Genomic DNA, 24,353 nt, shown 5'->3' on the forward strand with positions numbered 1-24,353 from the left:
CTAGGACTACATGAAGAGGATTACGTGAGTGAAAAATCCAATTTTATTATTGATTCTTTAAATATAGGACAACCACGAAAAACAATTCTGGGTGGTCGATACTCTGGGAGGGGCAATGTGGGTAAGGCGAGCGGGTTGGAGAACTATTTGGTAAAAAAAAATATAGCGAGGGAGGGCGACGGAGTGGTTTTACGTGGCAGGAACGTGTAAAACATGATTGTAAGACTTTTTTTACATACATGGTCCACCATTAGATTAACATCTACCGTTAGATTTAAAGATATAAATCATCCAAGGGTCTCAAATAAGGTGGGTATAAAACTTTAGGTAAGAGCTATTTTTCAATTCCTTCACTCTTTTATTTTATATATATATATATATATATATATATATATATATATATATATATATATATATATATATAAATATAATTCACAGGAGCTAGCTACCTAATAGATTCTGTTGCCAGACCATCCGACCGCACCCCTGATGCTAATCCGATCCAGCCGGAGTAATTATGCAAAGCAAGCCAGCTCATGCATGCGGCCATGCGAGCCTAGCGGCACAATCAACATGCTTCACGATGCGCATGGATAGATGGGTTACGAGAATATACATGAAGCTAGTGTAAACTTGCGTGCAAGTGTTACGAGAATACTAAAGGGAAAAACAAACCTATAGTATATTAAATAATTACGTGGTTACGTGAATATTTACGACAATCTGCACTAAGGCCAGTCTCAACGTAGGTTTCACCAGCGTTTCATAGTCATTTAATGAGGTTCCACGTAGACAAATTGGCTGAGGTGGCAACGTAATAATGATGAAAGAGACTGAACTCGTTTCATGGGTATGAAACGATACCTCTCGGTTTCCAACGTCTTGGAAACAGGACGACACCGCCACTGAGGCCGGCGAGTTTCATCCGATGCGGTTGTGGAGATCCCGTGCGCCGGCTCAATGAAATCCGCTTCTCCCGCACTGAGGTCCCCTTTGCGCCAATCTTGTGGGCATCTCCTGCGTTTCTTCGATTCGATCTTCTATTTCCCCTCCATATTTAGTCAAATAACCGTGTGTTCTTGTTCGTTCCAATAGATTCAGACTCCTCGGCACTAGGGGCTGCCCAAGTCGCAAGTACAATTCAGGGAAGCAGACGTCGCTAGTGCGATGGCGTCCTGAGAGAAAAAAGAAACGAGTGGTGGCAAGTGAACCTTCTGCCTCTGATTTCTTTGCGCTGCAAATCAGGTTTCAGACTTTATTCTCGGGAACCTGAGTGTTCTTGTTCGTTCATATAGATTCAGACTTTTAGAGGGGGTTGTAGAATGAGTGTTTGACTCGGTTTTACATGTGTTCGACTCTTGCTTTTACATGGGTTTACTGGGGAGGATTTGTGGTTTGAGGAAGGGTGGGTGGAAGTTCTGCTGAGCGGCAAGAGTGCCCACAAGCTGTTTGTGAAATTGCTCCAAAGGTGTTCGTAGGTTATGAGCTATACCAAAAAAGACGGAGTGTGTGTGGGCCATATCATATGAATGTTAAAGTAACTGATATATTTTTGTTTATAAAGTTTATTTACCTACTTAAAATTTCAAATACGAGAGATGACAACATATGGTAAACTTTGTTTATTTGCTCATGTGACCATATTCTAACGTGCTAATACTCAGAAAATATCAAATGGCCACATAGTTCACATTGCACATTTGATCATAACACCATACACAATTAAATGCTGTAGCTAGCCTATGAAACCGTGATATGAAATTATGCACTGAGGAAGGTTGTTTCATTCACATGTAGAGCTGATGTAGCCATCTTGGAAACAGTCACATGAAACACTCCGTTGAGACTGGCCTAAGAAATATTTACGAGATTTTGCATTACCAAATTTTTACGAGAATCCACGTTAAGAAGTATTTACGAGAATTTGCACTAATAATATTTACGAGAATCTACACTAAGAAATATTTACGATATTTACGAGAATCTGCACTGATGAATATTTACGAGAATCTGCACTAAGGAATATTTACGAGATTTACTATAATCTGCACTAAGAAATATGTACGAGATTTACAAGAATATGCAACAACTAACATGTCGTCGTTCATCGGTAATACATCACACATGAACTTTTGGATGAAATCAAACAAATTCATCTGTATTTGTACAAATAAATCCAACAAAAATCAAATAAAAAAAGTGTCGCTGCATCGGGGAAGGGGCCTGCCGCCACGCCATCGAGAGGGAGGAAGGCGACACCGCTTTGCTAGGCCGCCGCCGAGGGGCGCCGTTGGCGCGGAATGAGCCGCGCCACTGCTGGGGCCGCCATGCGCGTGATGGAAGCCGCTCCGCCATCGGGGGCAGCCATCCGACTGGGGAGGGCCGCGTTGCCGCCGGAACCGACATCCGTGCGAGGCGAGCAGCTCCGTCGCCGGGGCCGCCATCCGAGCAAGACCGACTGCGTCGCCGTCGGGGAGCGCCGTGCGGGCGGGATGAGCCGCGTCGCCGCTGGGGCCACCATCCATGCGAAACGGGGTCGCACGGTGGAAGCCTGCACCGCCGACGCCTAGGGCCACGACGAGCGGTGGAGCATGGAGCCGACGTCGTCGGTGGTGCGCAGGTAGGGAGGGGCCTCGGGGGAAGGAGCGGTGCTACCGTGCTGGATAGCCGCCGCCGCCACATGAGCCGGGAGGGCGAGCGCGCCGCCGTCGCGACAGGAAGGGCAGGGAGTATTGTGGTGACGAGGAGGCCACCGCTGCCGGGGTGCTGTCCGCGCGGGCATCGTCGTCGCTCTGGGTGCCGTCCGTGTGAGATCCACCACCTTAGGAAGAGAGCCGCCATGGATCCATCACGCACATCTGGAAAGATCGATGGCAAGAAAAAGGGAAAATGAGAATAAGAAATATTCCAGTAGCTTGTATGCAATGATCGTAGGAAGATATTTTGTAGCTGCTCACCACGAGAGCTGCCGCTGCACGGGCGGATGGAACCAGGAGGGCGTGCGGCAGTGGCGCCGCCGTTGCTCACCGTTGATGGAACAGTGCGCCGTGCGGCCACCAGTCACCATGGCGATGGAGCTGCCCAAACATGCAAAGCTGAATCACGTTGAAGAGTAGGCTGGATCGAGGGGCCCCTGGTGATGGGCGGGACGCCGCCGGTGCCGGCACCCGCGGCCATGGCCTCTACCCCGCCTCCCCTTCCCCTGCCGTGCGTGCATCTCTCTCTCCTCGCTCCCGACGTGGCGGCGCGGCGCATCGGCGCGAGTGCGCCCCGGCGGTTGGTGCCTCCTGCCACGTCGCGGTGCCGCCGGCGTAGCGCGTGGGCGGCTCGGCGGTGCGGGGCGAGCGCCCCCGACGCGGCAGAGCGGTGCGGGGCGAGCGCCCCCCGGCCGGCAGCGCGGTGGGTGCGGGCCGGACGTCGGTGGGCTGCTCCGGCGTGTGCTTCACCGACTCTGCGTCCAGGCTTCTTCTATCTCATCCTTCCCTCTCCTTTCCTGCTCTCTCTCTCCGACTTCCCTCTTCTCTATGCTCCAGCACGTGTTCCGGCGTGTGCTCCAGTAACTCCACCTCCAGATGTGGTGCCTCCATGACCGGATTTGTGCATCCCACCGTTCGAGCGTTCGTCTCTGGTACCCCTGCGGCTGGATCCGTCGGTCCCCTCACCGGATCTATGTCTACTGGGTACGAGGCTCTCCGCACTTGCGTGCGCTGGGAAAGACGTTTTTCTTTGGTTTGTGCTCTCCTTGCCAGCGCCAGGAAAGTGTACGCGTGTGTGGATCTGGCTCGCCGGCCTTTATCGCTGGAGGAGCCCCACACCGACGCATCTGGCCCATTGCGCATGGCGGGGGTGCGCTCTTCCCTCTTCCCTGACCTCCCCCTCCCCTGGGAGTCCATAGGCTGTCGGCTCACCTGTCGTTCTCTTGTTTTTAGATGCGCAGAACTGATATCCTTCGTTGTACAGTGATGATTGATTGTTTCGTTCTTTATGTTATCTGCTGAGGTTTTGGGATTGTGCAATGATGAACTTTTGTTAGACTAAGACAATGGAATTGTGCAATAATGCTTATAGTTGATTCATTCTTCCATGAATTTTGCTATTTGCATTGTTCTTGTGATGGCAATGTCGTTATATCTTAGCGATTCTCTTTTGCATGTGTTATGATGGCGGTGTCGCTATTGCTACATTCTGTACATTTGTTACTGAGCAATTGAGCATAAATCCATTGTCAATGATGTCTTTACTTCATGTAATTTGTTGGTTGTTCTATTACTGAGCACACCCCTTTGCCGATGATGAATTTATCCCTATCCATTTCTCTCCACTTTCTTGCAGGTTAGTATATATTCTGCTACAATTTCCTTTTTTTTTTTTTGCTTAAATTTGCTTCATCCATTTCTTGTTTTTGCTGTATGCTATAAATGCCGGATACGGTGCTGGAATTGGAATTTCATGGGCATAAAAAAAGCAGTTTACTATGCTCCAGGTGAAGCATTATCTCTTTCTTAGGTCTTATTAAGATTTTGGACAGAGGTTCCCTTTTCCATAAAGACGTTGGTGTATGGTTTTCTAGAAAGGTGTGGCTGGATTGGTAAAGCTTCTGTGTGTTAGCAAAGGCAGCATTATGAATTTCTTGCTCAAACTCATGTCAGCTCAACTGATGCACATCTTGTTGAGTTTTCAGAGGCTATGGCATGTAGGGATAGACATACTTTCTACTTTGAATAAAGCCAAAAATGTGCTACAAAAATACAAACATATGTAGAACCTTCTCCATATTTGGTTCTCCTGACCCCTTGTCCTTGTTTTTTTTTATCTCAGGACACCAACATATGAGCACCAGTTTCATATGGTGGAGGGAGACGAATTAAGAGAAGCAGCAAATCAATTTGGTGATAGAGACTGGTTTTTGATCTAGAAGGTATTTGATTTATGGCCATCCCTTGGGTGTTGTTTCATTCTTCGTCGAAAGCTTTCTTTTGACCTCTAGGCTGCTTGCTAACAACAATCCGTCGGTGGATAAAGGGTGGATCTCAAAGCATTGCATTAAAAATAGATATACAAAAATATACAACTAGAGTCAATATGGAACTGCCAATAGTTTCTAGAATTTGTATGGATAGTTCATTACTTTGTGGTGCATGCTATTTTTATGTAATTTGTGGAGAAAATCAGTTACCTTTTGCGACTCAGTTCAATTATGTTTATCATCACGTTTGTCATGTCAGGTCTTGTTCTGTATTGCATTCATATGATTGGATCTGTGTTCAACTTTCTTCTCCGATTTCCTTATTCCTTAGTAGTGTTAAAAGTGTTGTAGGTTTATAAGAGTGAATGAGCGAACAAATGAAAAAAAGATATCCTTTTCTGATTTATGAAGATAAATACACAATGGAATGTGATTTCTTTTATTTTACCCTGCCATCTTAATGTCTTATAAGGTTGCAGGTTTTTAATTTCCTTTCTTTTTGCCTCTGATTTTCTTTCTAGGTTTTCCCTGCTTTCTTTCTTTCGTTTCAGAACTGAGATTCTCCTTTCTTCTTTTACTATTCAAGGTGTGCACTGCAAAAAATCATCTAGATTGTGCGCTTCTCGGCCTGCTCGAGGTCACAACTCCAGTGTATTGGTAAGCCTTTTTGCCTACTATAATTATTTCCTGGCTTTTTAGTCAGTTCTGTCTGTCTTATCATGTGTCATTGCAGGCGTCTATATGTAGTTTCCTTTTCTTCTTAAATTGATTGATTGCATCGTTTTGGTTTTACCATCTGATTCGTACCACATGGAGAGAGGATAAAAAAGAAACCACTGGGAAAACAAGGTTGGGTCGAGAGTAGAGGCTCTGTTACAACAGCTTATCTCTTAGTTTCTTTTAGACATGTTACCTTTTGGATTATAACTCTCAGTTTGTGTGCTAAAGTTGAAAAGAATTTATGCGTCGCTCCCAAAGTTTTTGATTGCAGGAAAGGGATAGAGTTTATATGCTCCTCACAGTATTGCCTGACCTTCTAATCGGCTAACCAGCAGTGCTTCTGCTCACACATGCTTGCATTACAATAATAATAGTAACACAGTTAAGAGTAAACAAATACATGTGCTTCAGAATGTAGTTGACAATTGTTTCTGCAGCCGGCCCCTTCGTATCCGTTTTTACATATTTGTTTTCTTTTCATAACAGATACCGACCAGAAGGCAGCCATACATCGCCTCACTCTGATTCTATGTTAGTCCTCCAACAGCCAAGATAAATAGAGTTGTAACTTCCCAATTGTTTACTGGTTTAGTATGCTTTTAGGATGAGCCGTCCCATCTAAGAACTTTTATTTAGACTATCAACTGATCTGATCTCTCACTGTTGAATATAATTTGTTCCATGTTTTGAGTTTTTGCTATAATTATTTCCTCATAGGCTTGCTATCTGAATTTTTAAAAAAACATTTGGTTCCATTGTGGACCTGTGCAGATGTAACATGAAATCGGGGTGATTCGTGGTAGTAATGTGCACGTGTAACATTTTGACATGTCCCTGTAATATATCATATCCATGTTATATTATTAAAAATGTTGCATGATAATATCGCTCTAAATATATTCTGCAATTTGGAGATGCACTAATAAGTTTCTGGTAGTTGCATATGTCCGTTCCTTTTTCTTCAAACATTCAGTTTTGTTCTCACTTTGACAGCTACAATATTCTCTTTTCTCCCTCCAAAAAATATGTTCTTCTCTGTTCCAAATCAAGGTAATAACAAACAAGATCTAATGGTCCTAATCAGTTACCTCTTGGTTTTATCTTCTATGCATGCATATAAGATGTTGATTAGCAATGTTGCAAGGGAGAAAGAGATTTAGCATTTACTCTGGTTACTAACATACACATGGAACATCTATGGTTTATTCAGATTAATACATTTATGTAGTAATATTCTCATCCTTTATTCTATGTGGCTCGCTCAGGTTTGAATTCACTGCTTTATCCATTCTTGAGTCTGATTGGTGATTGCCATAAATAGCATCATTTCCCAATCTACCATTGTGATCTAAAGGTTTTCGATAAGCCAGGGTACAAAGTCTGGTCCTTTGCCATATCTACCTCCCTCAGCATTAGAGTTTCATGGCTGATATCCCAACACTATAGTGTCAACATAAGCCACTATGCAGCCTTGGTGAAACCCTACTGATCCGTCCTATGTGCTCTGTTTGCAATCATGACTGCTATTAATCTTATGAAACTGATTATTAAATATATATGCCAGTGCGGTGGATTTTTTTTGGTTATGTTTATGTTTTCCCTGTGCGTGACTTAATTTGAATCTTTCATGTACCTATGTATGCCTTTTACCACCTTGGCAAATGGTAGGCAGCAAACTACACATGAAGTGGTTCAGGTTCTGTTCTTTTGGTGAGGTTCTTGCGGCTCAGGCAGTTTCCCCAGTCCCATATTTGTGCTGTTTTAGTAGGTTTCCTTGGTCTGTTATTACTTCTGTATTTTAGTTGTTCTTGTCTCGAATTTCTTTTTGTCCTTTGTGCTTAGTGCATTGATTCCCGAGAAAAAAAAACTGTTACATGGTTCGAATGGTCTCTTGGAATTATTGGTGGTCTGTTGGAACTATTGCATGTTGTTATGTCAGTATAGTAATTTACAGGCTACGGTCAAGGGCTGATGGATAGATCCGTTTATTTTCCTTCCTTTCCCCTTTTTTTAGGCATTCTATTTTCCCTTATTTAATTTTCTTTTAAACAATTTTTCCTCCTGGTAACCCATGCTAAAAATGCTGTCCCTTCCCTCCTCCCCTTCCCCTTCTAAATTTCCTGGATGGTAAAGTAGCACATTTTGAAAAAACTATTTATAGTTAGACTCAAATAATATAGAACTACAACCAAAGATGGCTTAATTCCTTCCCTCCTCCCCTTCCCATCTTGAATTTCCTAGATCAAGGTAAAGTAGTACATTTTGAGAAGCTATTTACAGTTAAACTGAAATAATATATAACTACAGGCAAAGATGCCTTAATCTTGGTTTATATATGCCATAGCCCTTTTTAGTAATATAATATGTCCATGACAGGGTTCCATCCCCTCTGCATCAATTTGCTTGTGTCAGATAGTTTAGTTAATGTATTAGAGCATAGTCTCCAAAGATCTGCTCTACGTTTTAGCCAGCCAGCTTACCTTCTTAGTTAGTTGTTTTCTTCTTAGAGTGCCAACTTGCGTTACAGGATTGCAACTTGATTTTTGTTGCTCCCTCTTTCTGAATTTCCTTCCTGGTTTGCCAATTTACGTAGTTACTGATCATTTCCACATAATAGTTTTAAGCATAGGTGGATGATGCCGCAATGAAACAATGCAGTAAAAAAACAGACGATAGGACTTACAGCTACCTTGAATTAAGAGCTACTGTTCCTTCCCTTTTGGAAAGATTACATAACAGCTAATGTCACCTCTTTTCTTTTGTTTCGGTTGTGCAGCCTATGAGCTAAGAGAAGGATCCCAACTTTATTCCCCCTTGTTGATTTAAAAGAAGGAACGTGCTGATTACAAAAACGCTACCTCCTCCTGCCTCAGGCTGTACGTGCTCATGTCCTTTTCAATTGACTTTGATTTGTATGAAACAAAATGCCTGTCGTTTTCTGCTCTGATTCGGATCGTCTTGTACGTATGCCCTACTACAGCTCCATGGCTGCTACAAGTTCAAGGTTGGTGAAAGGAGTTTCAACATGGAACAGAGCATTTCAAAATCTAAATCTTGAGAATGATTTTATTCTAGCATTGGTTTGGTTCTGAACCTTTCTTCCTTTTCCTTCAATTGGTAGACCTGTCATGGTGGTGCTGCTTCGGCGGCAACATATTAGCATCATTTATTTATTTTTATAAAAGAAACTCTCCTTGGGAAAATATATGAATAAGTCAAATCTGAGATGCTGTCAGCCATAACGGGATGCTATGTCATCTGTGCAAGTCCAAGGCTGAAGCTATTTTGTATAGATCTGGTTTTATTCTAATTTCTTTTATTCCTTTTCCATTTGTTAACGGCTTTGTTTCTACTTATTTCAGCCTATTTAATTATGTTCCTATGATTGAGCTGTTGCTTTCAAAATTCCCACATAATGTCATACAAGTCTTGATAAAATGCTAATTGCTTTTTCCAATGAACATAGTTTCTTAGAACTGGTGTTTTCTTGCATTGCTATGATAGGATTAGGCTCATTTTCCGGTCTATAATACCTCCATGATAGATTTTAGTTCCATAAATCAGTATTGCTTTTGGGTAAAATTGTACCTAGAGCCTGTGTGAATTCATAATTTCTGGTTCTTTAGGAACTGAACAATAAAACACATGAAGATACATCAATCTCACCCACCGTTCACCTAAATGGCCGTTTAGCCCGTTTACACACCGTTTAAACGCTACATAGTGGTACACCGTTTCCGTTTAATCAGCTGTTTTGACCGTTTAAACACCCATTTTGCCCGAATAATGGGCTAACCGGTAGGTGACCGACTGTTTACCATTTAGCGTTTAGGATAACACTGATCTCACCTCTAAAATCAGCCTTGTTGGCTGCCAATCCATGCAGGTATGCAAATTACATTCTCTGCCATATTTCAGTTACAGATATTTACATGTGTCGTTTGCAGATATTTTGTGATGATTATGTTTTGTACCACTGCAGCTACCAATTCATCTCTACCAATGTGCTCATTTTGTAAAATCTAATCACTTATATGCTTTGCTCTGTGTTGTCTGAACCCAGAGGTTAAGCAGCCAGTACCAGAACTGCAGTGTGGCACGCAGGCATGTATCAGCTAGGCAGCCCGGCGATAGCATCGATTAGGTGCAAGCAAGAGGCAGCTCTGTACTCCAGCAAGGCAGTTTATTGCCTACTGAGTCACTATACCAAGGTATTTTGATTGCACTCCTTTCTTTTGCCCCTTGCTTCCTTTGATCTTCGCCAATTGGAAGATTGTTGTTCCCTTCCTGTCTTCCTGATGTGTGATGCCTCTTCATAATCTAGAGCCTGTTGATCAGATCAAAGTCTCGAAGCATCTAAAAATTCCAAGAGAAGTGTGAATGTCAGAGTACATTTCATACTTACCTTCAGTAAAGCGGACCTCATCATGTTTCCTTTGCCTTTCTTTTCCTACTTTCATATGTTATTCTTACATATGTTGATTATTGACTTATTTATCTATTTTTATGTTTGCCAACTGGCTGCAATTTTAAAGTTTGCAAAAACTCCTCTGGATGTACAATTTCTGGTTAAATAATGGCGTGTCTATTATTGTTACCTGATGTTACTGTGCTATCCTTTTTTTGCATACATGTTTACTTTGATCTCCTGTAATAACCATGTCTTGCATAGGTCGTATATGTATTGCCTGATAGCATGTGGCCAACTTTCAGCACATATATGGAGAACAATGCCGAAGGACCTTTCATGGTACCACAATCTAACCTTTGCAAGAGCATACAAAGAAAAGATTAAGAGGTAATACAACTTTTCAGGTATTGGATTCAATATATACTACTGAAAATGCATTAGAATACATTTAAAATCTGATCCCACCCCTTGTCCTTTTTTTGGTCCCTTACAGCTATAAGCACTTGAAGGAATTCAGCTAGCAAATGATGACCAGGTACGTTCCTTAAATTCTTTATAATCAGTGTTTTTCTGTGATTATCTAATGATTCTCTTCCATTGGTTTTATTTTGGGTTTCCCTACTCTCCAATTATACTCTACATTTGTATGTCTTCTTGTGCAGAGTACATGTTAGTGAAATTCAGAGTTGTTCCACTAGTAATCGGTACCTAGTAAGCCTCATTGTTGCCACCTGTTTTCATTTCCTATTCCATTTTAGATCTTCATATATTGGATTTGTACCTAGGCATGAAGGAAAAAAAATCGAAAGCTCATGTTTTGACCTACATGGTTTTTAATGTGGTGCCATTTTTATCTCTATCCAGACTAAAGGACTATGTTTTTCTGTTACCCTCTACTTCATGATGTTATTGCTTGGTTCTCAAAGAGGATTGTAGGTTTTATGCACATATTAATTTTTCCTTCAATGTCAGACCTTATCGCCTTGAAACCTATGGTCCCATCATCCTGCCATCCAGAGTCCAATTTTTATTCTGGTCTTAGCTTGTAATCCTAGCACCTGGGTTGCACGTGATTTGTTCAGTTACATTCAGAGTTATAGCAGGTCTAATTCTTTTTGCCCTTGGGAATGTACCAGACGATGATGAAACCCCCACCCGTCACAACCCACCTGAGTAAATAATCTATGATCAAAGTATGCATATATAGTGTTCTACGCCGTAACGGACAAAATGTTTCCTAACATGCTTCCTTTTAATATTATGTCTGCCAAAAAATTAGGTCGCCAAAAAATACCAGGAAATCCTTTGTGCAGAAAAAGCTATTTCACAGTGAAACTGACGATGGAAAGGCGAACAAACTTCGTGCCGATAAAATGTTTTTTTCTTTCTTTCTATGCAGATTCGTACTGCCTCACACTATACAATCTAACTCACACCCCGCTTTTGCATTCCAGGTTCCAAACATCTCAGGCGAAGTTCCCGGACTATGCAATCTGCAATATAGCTTGCCTGGACGATGTACTCTGTCTGCATAAAGACTTTAAAAACTTATATGCTGTATGATGAAGAGCCCACAGTTCTTAGATGTATTGCTGCCTTTTGCATATGCGCCATAAACGCTACTGCAGTACCTGGTTACCTGACTGAATCTGTCACCGCAGACGTTTAGTTTTCTGTAGACTATGGTGCTTTGCCACACTACAGTCTTTGTGTGTCACTTCATGCATGTTACGTTTGAAGTTCAAATTTTGTGGAGCCATACAGATGACAACGCAATATATTTTAAAAAAAAATCTATATTTTGAGAACTTTTTATGATTATTTTTAATGGATATAGCATTTATAACGTAAATAATCTTTTAGCGTAGGTTATATGATATATCATCTACAATCTTATAAAATTTGAGGAGCGGGAAGGGGTACCTGAGGAGGGAAGCTAAATGTCAGATTTTGATATGAGGTTATGTGGGATAAAGATTAAAGTTAGATATTTTACTTTTTTGAAAATTTCTATACTATTTCTCTAATTTTCTAACCCGGCATGGTGGGAGGATCATCTTTTTTATTAGTAAATAGATAGAGAGAGAAAAAAAATCAAATTCCATTGGAATTCATTATTGAAAAAGGGACAAACTCAGATCCATCCTCGTCTGGTTCGCCGCGCCCACCTCCGAGATCTGGACATGAGCATCGGGACCTCGGGTTTTGTTTGTGTGTCCCTAACGTGTGCACGCCTACCGCGGTGGATGCGTCGGTGTCGGTGTGCCTGCCCTGCCCCTACTTCTCCAGCGCTGACGCCCGTCTCATGTTTGATGGAAGGCAGCAGAGGACATCATCAATTTGATGGGTTTTTATTTGTTCCCTAATTTGATGGGGCTTTATTTCTTCTTTACTTTCTGTGTACCGGGAAGCCAAAGTTCTCCGGCTGCTGGACGATGGAAGATGACGTAGCTGGAAGCTGCACCTACCCTCTGTTGCGCTAGGTTACTTCCTCACTCTCAATTGTCCCAGTAGTCTCTACGCTGAGGTATAGTCAGATTTCTCGCATCTAAAAGTATTGACTCTAGCTATATTATGTTACAGTTGGATTTCTTAAGAATTTTGGGCACTTTTCTGTTATCTTTTTGTTTCCTATTTTTCATTTCAGTACGATACTGCCTTTTGCCTTCCATTGTTTGCAACAGAATAAAACAGTCCACGAACTGAATGGTTGTCATTCTTTCATACATGTACTGTCGCAGTGGCAAATTCTTTTGGCCATAACCATGAGTCACATGGATTGGTTTTGATTTGACCCTCATACATCATACAATTAGCTAAATTGGCAATCTCCATACCCTGCAACATACTATATCTAATATATCAAAGCAAGTTACTTTGGCCGCCTCTCACAGCATCCACTTCACCCGAATTGTTTCTAGCCGTTCGATCGTGCAATCGACGCTCCATATTCGCTCCACCGCCAGCTACAGTGCATCGCCCCCACCACGAAAACATCTCCGCTTCCCGTCTCCAGATCCTTCCCCTTTCTCTCCGACTCGCCTCTGCCGTCTGTCGCTCCGCCTTCCCTTCCTCGCGCTCTGCCTCCGCCTCCGCGTTGCTCCACCGCCGGTCGATCTGCTCTGCCCTCCGCATCCACCGGCGCTGACTTCCCTGCGGCGGATCCGGCCATGGTTGACCCCATTGCTGCGACCATGGAGCTTCCCTTTCCTCCCTCCTCCTTGTTCCTCGGGTTCCCAAAACCCTAGGTCCATCGCATCAATGCGCCTTGTGCTTCGCGCTTCACCTCCGACCGGTGTGGCCTGCATTGGAGCCTTCGTTTCGGTTCTGTACGGCGGGGGGTCTCCCGCTGGCCCTCCAAGGGCTGCGGGCCTACTGGGCCCTCGCCGTGCCGCCTCCGTTCTTCTCCGGCCGACAGGTGCTTCGGTGTGTGCTCTGCGCTTGCTTCGCCGCCTCCCTCTCTCCCCGTGCAGCGGCGCACTGGCTGAGCCGCGTATGGTGTGCAGGTGGGCCTCAATGGTGCCGCGGTTGGCATGGAGCGGTCTCAATGCCTGCAGCTCCATACCCGTTGCTCAAGGATTTGCCATTAATTGTTTCCTTAAGTCTGTGATGAAAATTCCATACCCGTTGCTCAGGGATATGAACTGATGTTCATTTGCTTGTGAGGTACTAGGCATGACCTGCTACTTATATTGTGCAATTTCTGGGTAACCCAGTTGTCAGCATGCCTTGAAGCTCCAAGTTGATGAACAGATGATGATTGGTATGTTTCTGAGGCCTATAAAAATCATGTCTTCATTCAAAAAAAACTTATCTTCTTCATTGCGACAAGAGAAATTTTACAAACCTTTAAAAGAACATGTTGGTTTGCAAGACTTAGGTTCAATTCCAGGTAGTGGAATGCGAGACTTAATATGGTTCAGTGCCAGGTACAGGAATGTAGGACTTAATATGGTTAAGTTCTATCCTTTAATTTCAGATATCCAAATCTATCTTTTGATAGTGAAATGAACTAAAACTTAGGTTATGTCCTTTAATTTCATATATCCAAATCTATCTTTTGACAGTGAAATGAACTAAAACTCTGAAATTCTATCTGTATAGTGTTCCATACCATAATCTGTCGGGAACTTCTTTTTTTTGCAGCTTAGCAAATTTTTACTATGATACAACCTAAAACTTTTGTTTCTACAACTAGATGCAATCATGTGACGTGAACATCCATATCTGAATTTTACTAATTCAATGAAATGCCTGCAAAGTTTGTCCTTGTTTTCAGTATGAGGTTCCTTGATCAACCTTTGTACATATATACATATATTTCTGAGGCCTCTAAAATTGTTAAAGGTTTCCTTTGTGATCTTCTTTGCCTATGATCTGGGGCCTTTGCCTTGTGCAGTCTTCTGTGGCTGTGATGATAGCTGACATATCCACGTTCCACCTGCATACTGAAAACATCTTTGTATTGTGCTTTTTTCTTTGCCATGGCTAGGTTGTGGATTTGAGTTTGTTCATGTCGAATTATTCAGATATTTAGTTAAGATAATATATGTCATGATACATGGCATCTGTATGTTACTTTGCCAAGTTCAGATATTTAGCAATGTAAGGTGCCATGCTCAAACATGTTACCTGTGTACAGATGGATAATTACCTTCTTATCTATGTATTCCTTCACAGCTAAAGGATATACTTTAGTCCTTACTACAAATAATGTTCCTTTTCCCATATGATTTCTTTGCAAAAAAAATTTCCAGTTCAATTAGTTGCACACGTTGTACACGTTCGCTTTATTCGGTTTTGGTCAACTTACTTTGCTTTTCATACATTTTCCTCGAAATTTATGGAAAATCTATGCTCTGTGTATGAGCAATACTTGGCTACAGTTTTCCATCTTTGCTGTATGTGCTCCCAATTTGGATTGTTACAAAGGCTGGTATTTCTCAGTGCATTCCATTGTGCCTAACTACAAGAGATCAGATGATGCCATTTCGTTTATTTCTGAAGCCACTCTTATTCACTAAATTCCTGCTATTTTTCCATTGTAGTGATTTATAGGTTCAGTTGGTCATTTTGTTCTTCTTTCAGTACCGCATCTGTAACTTTGATACTTTACTCTGTGTTGCATTTCAGCGGCTTTCGTCCTCTCAGTGCATTCATCAACTCATTTCCACAAGTTACCAAACAAGCTACCACGAAAAATTCAGGTCAATCATCATTTCCACAGAACATTAGGACTGCTACATTATATCCACATAGGTCTAACATGCTTCGACAATTACACAGGATCATCCGTTCATATACAAATTACAGAGACAAGGCAACGTTTTCAAAGGACCCTCAAACAGAAACTACTCATAGGCCTCCCTAACTGGGACCCCAAAATAGGTAAATACATGGTGCCTACTTAGTTTTCAGCTTAGTTGAGTTACCAAAGACAAGCCTAATTTTCATGTACAGGTCTTGTAATTATTAGTCTACAAGCTACTTATCGAAAGCTACCCAAACAAAACCATTTACTAATTCTGAAATCAGTTAATGACAGTCACATTTTAATGACTTTGTTGGTCCAATCCTGTCAGTGTCTGCTTTGTTAGTCGGTGAAAAGTGTATGAACTTTGCCACACCTTTCACATGTAATATATGCATCGTGCAAGTTTTAACTTATTACATCCCCCAAAAATAGCAAATCATATATGGAGTAGACTTGCTACCTCTGCAATGCATTTCCCGGTACTTACTATGCCTGTATTGATATCTAGATAAGCGCCGTTAGCTGCACGGTTTGATTTCCGTTTAATCGCCAGCGCGCGCAAAGGCGCGCGTGATGGACTAGTATTGTAATAAACTGACCTCCTTTTATTTTGCCCTTCAGGTCTGAAGCTGTTACAAGACATATTTATGTTTAACTGAGGGTTTCTACTAAGTTTCACACATCGAACCCTATTTTTCTTATTTATCTTCTGTTTGATTTTCAGGCATCCACTATAGGCAAGTCCAGCACCTTCTATTTCCTATCGCTGGCTAAATATATCAGGTGAGAGCAGCAGGAATTGGAGCCCAAACCCTAGAACAGAAATCCAAATTAATGTGGGAAGAAATCAGAGGGACAAAACCAAAATAACAAAATGAGGAAACGGGAGTGCCTGAAAGACGGAGCCGAGCCGTCTGGCGTCTGAAGCCATGCTGCGCCGCCTGGGCGTCCTCCACCACTGGGACCTGAGAGAAGAAAAGATGAAGATGGAACAGCAGATCAAAGTTTGAGATCGAGATGGAGGAGGGACGAACCTCAGTGTCAGGACGGTGGCGAGGTAGCTGATTTCGTCTCCGACTCGGTACGGTATTATTAGTGAGTTGGTTCGTTGTATTTTTATTATAACTGTATGTGAAGGGGGACAACACACTATTCCTTGTTGAACGCATAAGGGCGTTACCCAGCTGCCTGAAGAAGTACGTGAAGGAGATGGCTCAAGGCATGGTGACGGGGTTGCTGGGAACCCTTCGCGTCCATCTGCCTGATCTTGACATGAATTTGATAATGAGCCTGTTCGCTGGTTGGTTTCTGGGCTGATAAGTCTGGTTGGTGCTGGTTTGTTGTGAGAGGAAAACACTGTTGGCTGGCTGATAAGTCCTGGCTGAAACCAACAAGCGAACATGCTGAATGGTCAGGCAGCCGGATTGGTGCAACAAAGCCCAAATCAAAGCCGTGTTGGCGGTCCTTGACTCCTAAAAATAACCGTCAACACTCACATAAAATCCTAGCATATAGACATCAAACTTAGACATAGGGCTTTGGAACTAACAATTTTCACAAGTTTGGTGTTTTACCATTTGCAGGAGGACATTTATGGAAACATGAAAAATACATTCAAAATGCGCAAAGAAACAAAGCGTAACACCATATTGCGCAAAGCAACATGAGCCCAAGGGGGAGCAGGCCCATTACCAGACAAATCAGGGCCCAGACAAAGAGGAGAATAAGGCCAAAACCCAAATCCAAACACCACCAATTAGCGCAAAACCCACGTAGGCCCACTCTAGAAGACCAAAGACGACCGCACAAAAAATTCGACTCAAGGTGGCCCACCTATGGTGCGGGGGCACCCCTGGTGGCTCACCTCAGGCCCAACCTTATCAGGGTGGTTCAAACCACCTATCTTTGGTCGGTTCCTGGGGTTTGGCCCAGGTTCAACGTACTTGGAGGTCGGTTTGGTGCTTTCCATGAGAGGATGAAGCCTTTTTCAAAAAACCTCCTCCTCTCCACCTATAAAAGGAGGCTCCCTCCTCATTCACAACAACAACACACCAAGACAAAGAGCACTCCACATTTGAGCAACACTCCAAGGGCTTAGGCCCTAGTAGCTATCTAGAGTAGTAAGGGAGAGATGTGAGGGAAAGTACGGGGAAGCATCGGGTTTATCGGTGTCTCCCCAAACTTGTACCTCAATGAACACTTGTACCTCAACGGTTATCCCGCTCAAAGAGTGTTCGTGATTCTTATGTTATTAAGTCTTTGTTTAGTTAAGCTTTACTCTTGTTTGCGGGTTCGTCGTCCGTTCTTGTAACGGATACTCTAGTAGAGGGCCCTGATAAAGATGGATAACCATACGCAATGCTATAGTAGTCAATAGCACAGACATGGTGTCTAGGCTAGATGCTACCTTCGTTTGCCTCGTGCCCCACGGTTGAGGGGTAGGCGGCAGGTGGTGACAACCCTGTCTGTCCCTTGTAATCCCCCATGTTCGGGTTCGATGTAGAGCCATAGGCCGGTATCGCTTGGCAGACCAGGTGTACGTCGGTGCCCTAAGTAAGCAAGTAGAAGTATAGTTTATCTATCCTTATACTCTAGAACCATAGGAATCCATCTCAACCTCTTCCAACTCTACCCTTGTGTTGTCCTTGGACGAACTAGCTAGAAGAGTACCTCCGTTCCTTGTGGAAAATACGATACCCTAAATACTTCTGGGTGAAATGCTACAACGGTAATTCCGTGCGCTTGCGGATTATTTCTATATGCGTTAAGAAATACCAACAAGCCGCTAAAGATGAAGTAGAGGAGATAGCCTCGAGCTATGTAGATGGGTTGGAGTTCGAGTGAACCCACCCCTCGTTTAATCTTGTGTACATAAACATGTAGTATGAATGTTATCAAATCAATGAAAGACTCGTGTTTGGTCGCAGTGAACGCTTGTCTCTCAATTTTATCATTGAAAAGAGTTGCACTAGACTTGTAGTCGGCTCGCAGATTAGGATGCTTTCGAGTAGAAGGCTTTAGTTGAACGAAGTCGCTTCTAGACTTAGTTCTCTAAATAGGGGACTTAGTTTACCGCATCACTACAGACTTGGTCATCATGTAGGACTACTCGATCCCGCATAATTGTTAGTATTTGAAGTAGGGGACTTAGCTGACCGCATCACTACAGACTTAGTTGTCATGTAGGACTAGTCGATCCTACGTACTTGAAGTCGCAGCTAGGTACGGGTTCGACAGGAGGTAGCGCGCAGGCTATATGTCGATAGGATTGCGACATGAATACTATATATTTGGTTTGGAATATTTATGACGTTTACTTGTGGTTAATTTTCTTTGTTTCTTGTTATATTATCATGAGTAAAATGCACCATGGTTCTTAAACTTTTCATGGATTCTCAATTGAGTCCTTAACTAAAAAGTGATCATCTGGGTCCTCAATCTACTGTAGATTCTCGCCTAGGTCCTCTAACTAAAAAGTGACCATTTAGGTCATTCAACTAATGTTGTGCCTAAGTAGAGGTCCAAATCCCACCACGACACTTCTATAAGCCTACTTGGTTGTGCTAGTGTGGATGAGGCTAGGTGAAACTCCTCCACGTTCACTTCCTCTGTCTGGTCAGTTCCATGCCCGCCTCGCGGCTACGCCTATGTGCTCTCCCCGTCAACCTTGCGGTTACGCTTGCGCTTTGGAGGCACACGCTCAATGGCCATAGAACAAACAAAGAGATGTGGACTACAAGAGAGAGGGGGGATTGTAAGGGGAGAGAGTTGGAGATGGACGTTTTTTAACCTTAATCACCACGACCACATAGGAAGCTAACAGTGGTGTGGCAAGTTTTAGACCTTTAGTTGAGTACAATAGCAGATCGAGGACTTAGATGGTTTTTTTTTTGTTCGAGGTCACAAGTGAGAATTAGAGATAACTTGAGGACCTAGATAGTTATTGTTTTTTAGTTCGAGGACCCAATTGAGAATCATTAAAAAGTTGAAGGACCCAGGATGCATTTTACTTTAGTTATTCACCATTATTTATGATTTGGTATATATATAAAATGAGAAATACGGGAATCCATCAACTATGGTGCAACCATCGGTCAGCATCAAGACCCATCGATGATATTGATGGAGACCAGAGCCAACTGATCTGGCATCAATCAAGTATATATAATATATATCAACTTGCTTATCAGCGCCAAGATGTCACCTTGGATTCCAAGGTAGTCCAAGTGGGGTTGGCACAGGGTGATCGGACATCCTGCACTGCCTGATGGTACAAAAATGGGGGGCCGGCTAGCAAAGGTGACTGAGGTGGGGTCCATCCCAGATCTGTCCATTGTGGTCAATTATTGGTGTGGTTGATAAGGAGTGTGAGAGCTTCACACACATCCTAATTCAAATAATATAATATAATATAATCCTCATTGCTGATGATGCGATCCACGTTCTGATTGGAGCTACTATAAACAACTGATACTGATGCAACTTCGCGTATTAAATTTAAATTAATATAGTGCTGGTTTACCCCTAAAAAATAATTAAGGACAACAATAATAATAATAGGCTTGGAAGGAGCCAATCGACCCATCTGTCCGTGGTCAGGGATGAGAAGATCCTATCATATTTTTTGCTAGGCGTACCTCGAGATTCCATACAGACAACCTTAAAGGCAAATTTGGCTTTAGAAGTGCCTTACCCAATAGAAGAAAAAAAGTGCATGCGCGTTCCTACACGAGTGTATATGAATATATTATCTGCATTTCCACTGGGTTTTAGGGAAAACAAAAAAGAAAACAACAGAAGCAATATTGCTTTGCATTTGATTTGATGCAAGCAATTCATTATCGTCTGTTTCGGTGTTGCAACTTTCTACCCATTTTGCATGGCTTGAGATACAGATTGGATCCACAGTTTGCAGATTAAATTAAACAAAATGAATCATTTAAGCACTCACAACAGGTCTCCAACTTTAGATCCAAGATTTCTTGGAGATAGAGATATCTAACTGAGCGTTTATTGCAGAACCACGTATTCAATCAAGACGCGGTGAACTTGATCTTTCTACTTTGACAAACCTAGAGATGTACAAGGGATACCTTTTCTATGACACTTCTAGAAAACTTATTTTGAATATGTTTTCTAGGAAATTTGTTTCAAGAAGTTTTGTAAGAGAATAATCTCAAGAGATTTTTCTAAAAGCATTTCCAAAGCAACTCACTTGGATGCTATCTAGTGCCGAAATCGCTACAGGGCCTTTTCACTTGTGGCTACTTTTCTCTGCTTAATTTCTTGTTCCAGGCGTCCACCATTATTTAGAATTTGGTTTCTATCCAAAATACAAAAACAATCAATAACGTTGCAATGATTTGCTACCAGTGTTTTAAATAGCGGACTATAGCAGTGCGAAAGCGGCTTAAACCGCTACCGCCACAAACAGCTGAGCAGAGCTCTTCGCTAAATCATATAGTCCACTTTTTAAAACACTGTTAGCCAGCGTTAACGGGCATATACGTCGATGGAGACCAGAGGGATCTGATCCGGAGTCAAGTATATATATCTTATCATCGTCAAGATGCCATGCCATGTCAAGTGGGCATGCCATTGTGTACAGCCGCGAGCGGTGCTATATATATGGTAGTGAGCAGCCCTGTACTTGGCACTGCTGAGCATGTGGTGACGATGCAGATGCAGATGCTGACCAATCTAGCACTGCGAGATGCATGCATGGTACGAAAATTTGGACCGGCCAGGCCAGCAATGGTGAGGTGTGGTCCATCTCAAAGCCAGACGACAGATCTGACTATTATTTTGCCCTTCATCAACTGTTTCTAGTGGTTGATAAGCGGTGGGTACCTTCACATGTGCCGGATCAAATAGCCCTCCTCGCAGATACGATTCTTTGATTTTTGTTTTATTTTATGATGTATATGCATAAGAAAACATAGGAACTGATCTGGATATGATCCACGTTCTGATTGGAGCTAGCTAGCTAAACTAATAATAATGACATAATTTAAATGTACTATTCAATATATGATGTAATTATCTTGGACTATATTGATATAAAACAAGAGTCTATCTACTGAACAAACGGATGTTCTGTTGCCTTTCAGTAACCGGTTATTTCAAAAGGAAAAAAACAACCAAAAAAACACAAAAGAAAAAAACGGTTGTTTCGTTGTCCTTCTGTAACCGGTTGTCCCAAAGGCAAAAAAAAAAAAAAAAAAACCCGGATTTTAGGCTTTTGCCAACCGTTGTGTTGCAGCAGGCCAAGCAGAGTAGCATCAACCATCAATGGAGAAAAAACATGCATAAACAAAGCAGCTACGGCAGCATCAACACAACGGAGAGAGAGAGAGGTTGGCAGTACACTCAAACATACCCATGCACACCACATGCGAACAAATATGAACATGCACACTCTCTGATGCATCCAAACTTGCATTGCCTTCAATGAACATGACGTCGCTCTCTTTTCTTCTAGCCTGACCGAAAGTCTAGCTGTAGCTGAGCCGCAAGCCCACAACAGACCTACAAAAGCAACAGTAATAAAAATCAGAAAAAATATATATATGCAACTAGAATCATAGAACAGACAAATTGTGACTAATAACTTTCTACCACAACATGTATATATCTATCTTTCTCCCATAAACAATAAACCAAATCTTCACTACCTAAAAGAGCAAGAACAACAAATGAACAGACAGTGATGACGCCACACACCGAGACTAATGCATTCTACTAAAAGCACCGAATAGACATACTGAAACGCCAACAATTGTTTCAGATGAACAAAAGTGTCAAAATGAAATGACAGAACTTATGAATAAAATCCATGTGCCAAAATTAAGGACACAAAGAAAACATAGCTGATGGGCAGTATGATTGAAAAGTGAAAATGCTATGCTAAATCCGACTACTGTATGGGGACAAGTGTAACTCACTCAATGATGAGCAGGTATTTTGATTAGTCTCAGCAGTAAAGCTACAAGTATGATATGATAGACCATGATAGTTAACAAATGTTCTATGCCGGAAAAAGGAAAGGCATCTTTCTAGCAACATAACCATCGCGCTTGTTTCATCAATCAGACACTACTAGTACTACTGATTCTGAAAGCTCTGCATATTTTTCAATGCCCAGATGGAGCTAGCACTGCGAAACAGATGTCTCTGTACTAGACTGAATAATGAACGGATCTCAAAACTAAAAACTGAGCCAAAAAACAAAATGTCTCTAGACTAAACTGAATACTGAACGGAACTCAACAATAAACCCAGTACTATCTTTCCAGCAAAAGAAGTTATAATACTCCTAAAAGCTGCTATATCACTAATGAGGGAACACGAGGACAACAAGAGTTAAAGATCAAGAACAGGGGAGACAAACAAAGAATCAGATATGAAGGAGATGACAGAGCTCATGGAGCTGACCTAACGTTCGTATAGCAGATGAGGCCTTCTTCTTGTCCCTAAGCTGTTCCTGAAATTCGTCAACATCACAGAGAAATAAAAAAGAAACTATAATAAACAGAAACAGAAACAGAAATAGAAACAGAAACTATACTAAAATGAAACTGAAACTAAACTGAAAATTAACTGAAAAGTAAAACTAAATGAAAATAAAAAATTAAAAAACAAAAAAACTCTAAGACAAAAACTGATAACTGAACTATCTAAACTCATATCTCTGGATCTCTTCGTGCAGAGAGGCACTGCCATACCACCACCACCCATGCTCGACATGATGGTAAATTGCCTCATGCCTTGTCTTGCTCCTCCTCGAAACTAATAACAGATCAGCTAGCTAGCTTCCTTTCTATCTTTTGCACCATCTGCATAGTGGTGTAGGAGTAGTAGGATCTTGGTTGCTAGGAGTATGTTGCAAAGATCTAGCTAGAAAAGCAACTAGAACGTACATACATGGTTGCCTTGCCTCCTCAGGCCCCTAAAATTTTTTCTAGGAAGAAAAAAAAAAGACACACCACAAAAGGCAAAAGTTCAAGATAGAAAAATGAATCGTGTACACAGCTACTTCCTTCTGAATTTTGATGCGCCTAGATGTCCATAAATGGATCTTCGTTGCTGCCGTTTCCTGACAATAGCACCCACTTGCTGTACCTAAATGCCCAAGGCGAAGGACGATCCAGCTAGCTAATCACGCCAATCGAACTGGCTAGAACTCAAATCATGGTCATGGCCTCTTGGGTATCCAACCAACGAGCAGAGAGGGGGCAAGCGCAGACGTACCTTGCGAAGCAGATCTGACGCACAACTACAGGCTAAAACCTAAGAGTCAGGATAAAATCACCATAAATCTCGTCACCATGTAGCTAATCCCCACGGCAAAAAAAAACACGAAGCGGAGCCACGGATCATTCGTTCTCATGCCAAAAATCACACAATCAATTTAAATAAAACCCAAACCAAACATGCAGACCAACACAGAGCCCGCATCCGCGCTGCACTAAAATCCCGGCGATGAAATGAAGAAGACATCGAACCACAAGGAATAAACTCGATCCCCTCGTCCAAACACATCACTAATGCGAGAACGAACCCTAACAACAATGATTTACTAGCAAACAAGGGAGCAGAAGCAAACAAACCTGGCCAAATCCTAGAAATCGCCGGTCGCCGCCGACAGGGAACGAGAGCACCATGAGGAAGACGAGACGAAATGAAACGAGGAAAATGGGGGAAATGGACGCTAAACATTCGGGCGCGACTCCCCCAAAACGCAAACAATAGCTCCGACGTGCGGACCCCACATGACAGAGACACAGAGAAACAAGAGCGTCGGAGACAGATCGGGCGGCAGACGCAGCGACACATGCCAAATCCGACGGACAGAAAACCGGTTGCTGGAGGGAGGGAAAACAACCAGGCATGAGATAGCATTTCTCTAAAAGAATCATTAGATATGTTATGAAGTGCGGTTTCACAATTTACCACTTTTATGCGCTGGATGTTAATATTTTTATCAATAAATTTAGAAGGAT

The 24,353-nt window shown here is 42.3% G+C and overlaps 2 long non-coding RNA genes across 18 annotated transcripts; one reads left to right on the plus strand and one right to left on the minus strand.

Annotated features, from left to right (window-relative positions):
- The first annotated feature begins 854 nt into the window (after window positions 1–854).
- On the plus strand, window positions 855–11,682 carry LOC136494092 (uncharacterized). 17 transcript variants are annotated; one of them, XR_010768503.1, is made up of 12 exons: window positions 2,531–4,483; window positions 4,819–4,918; window positions 5,553–5,623; window positions 6,173–6,217; window positions 8,463–8,562; window positions 8,667–9,897; window positions 10,359–10,484; window positions 10,591–10,632; window positions 10,760–10,808; window positions 11,234–11,270; window positions 11,377–11,472; window positions 11,552–11,682. It is a non-coding gene; the product is annotated as an uncharacterized lncRNA (long non-coding RNA). The 17 variants fall into 17 exon arrangements; XR_010768492.1 differs by adding exons at window positions 855–986; window positions 1,096–1,245 and having other exon boundaries at window positions 4,469–4,483; window positions 10,760–11,682; XR_010768490.1 differs by adding exons at window positions 872–1,006; window positions 1,096–1,245 and having other exon boundaries at window positions 4,469–4,483; window positions 10,760–11,682.
- Window positions 11,683–21,591: 9,909 nt separating this feature from the next.
- Window positions 21,592–24,041, minus strand: LOC136492932 (uncharacterized). The gene is made up of 3 exons (XR_010768240.1): window positions 23,961–24,041; window positions 22,786–22,834; window positions 21,592–21,879 (listed from the first exon to the last, which is right to left on the minus strand). It is a non-coding gene; the product is annotated as an uncharacterized lncRNA (long non-coding RNA).
- Between the last annotated feature and the right edge of the window lie 312 nt (window positions 24,042–24,353).

The sequence above is a fragment of the Miscanthus floridulus genome, chromosome 11 (genome assembly GCF_019320115.1).
Source record: "Miscanthus floridulus cultivar M001 chromosome 11, ASM1932011v1, whole genome shotgun sequence".
Classification (NCBI taxonomy): Eukaryota; Viridiplantae; Streptophyta; class Magnoliopsida; order Poales; family Poaceae; genus Miscanthus; species Miscanthus floridulus.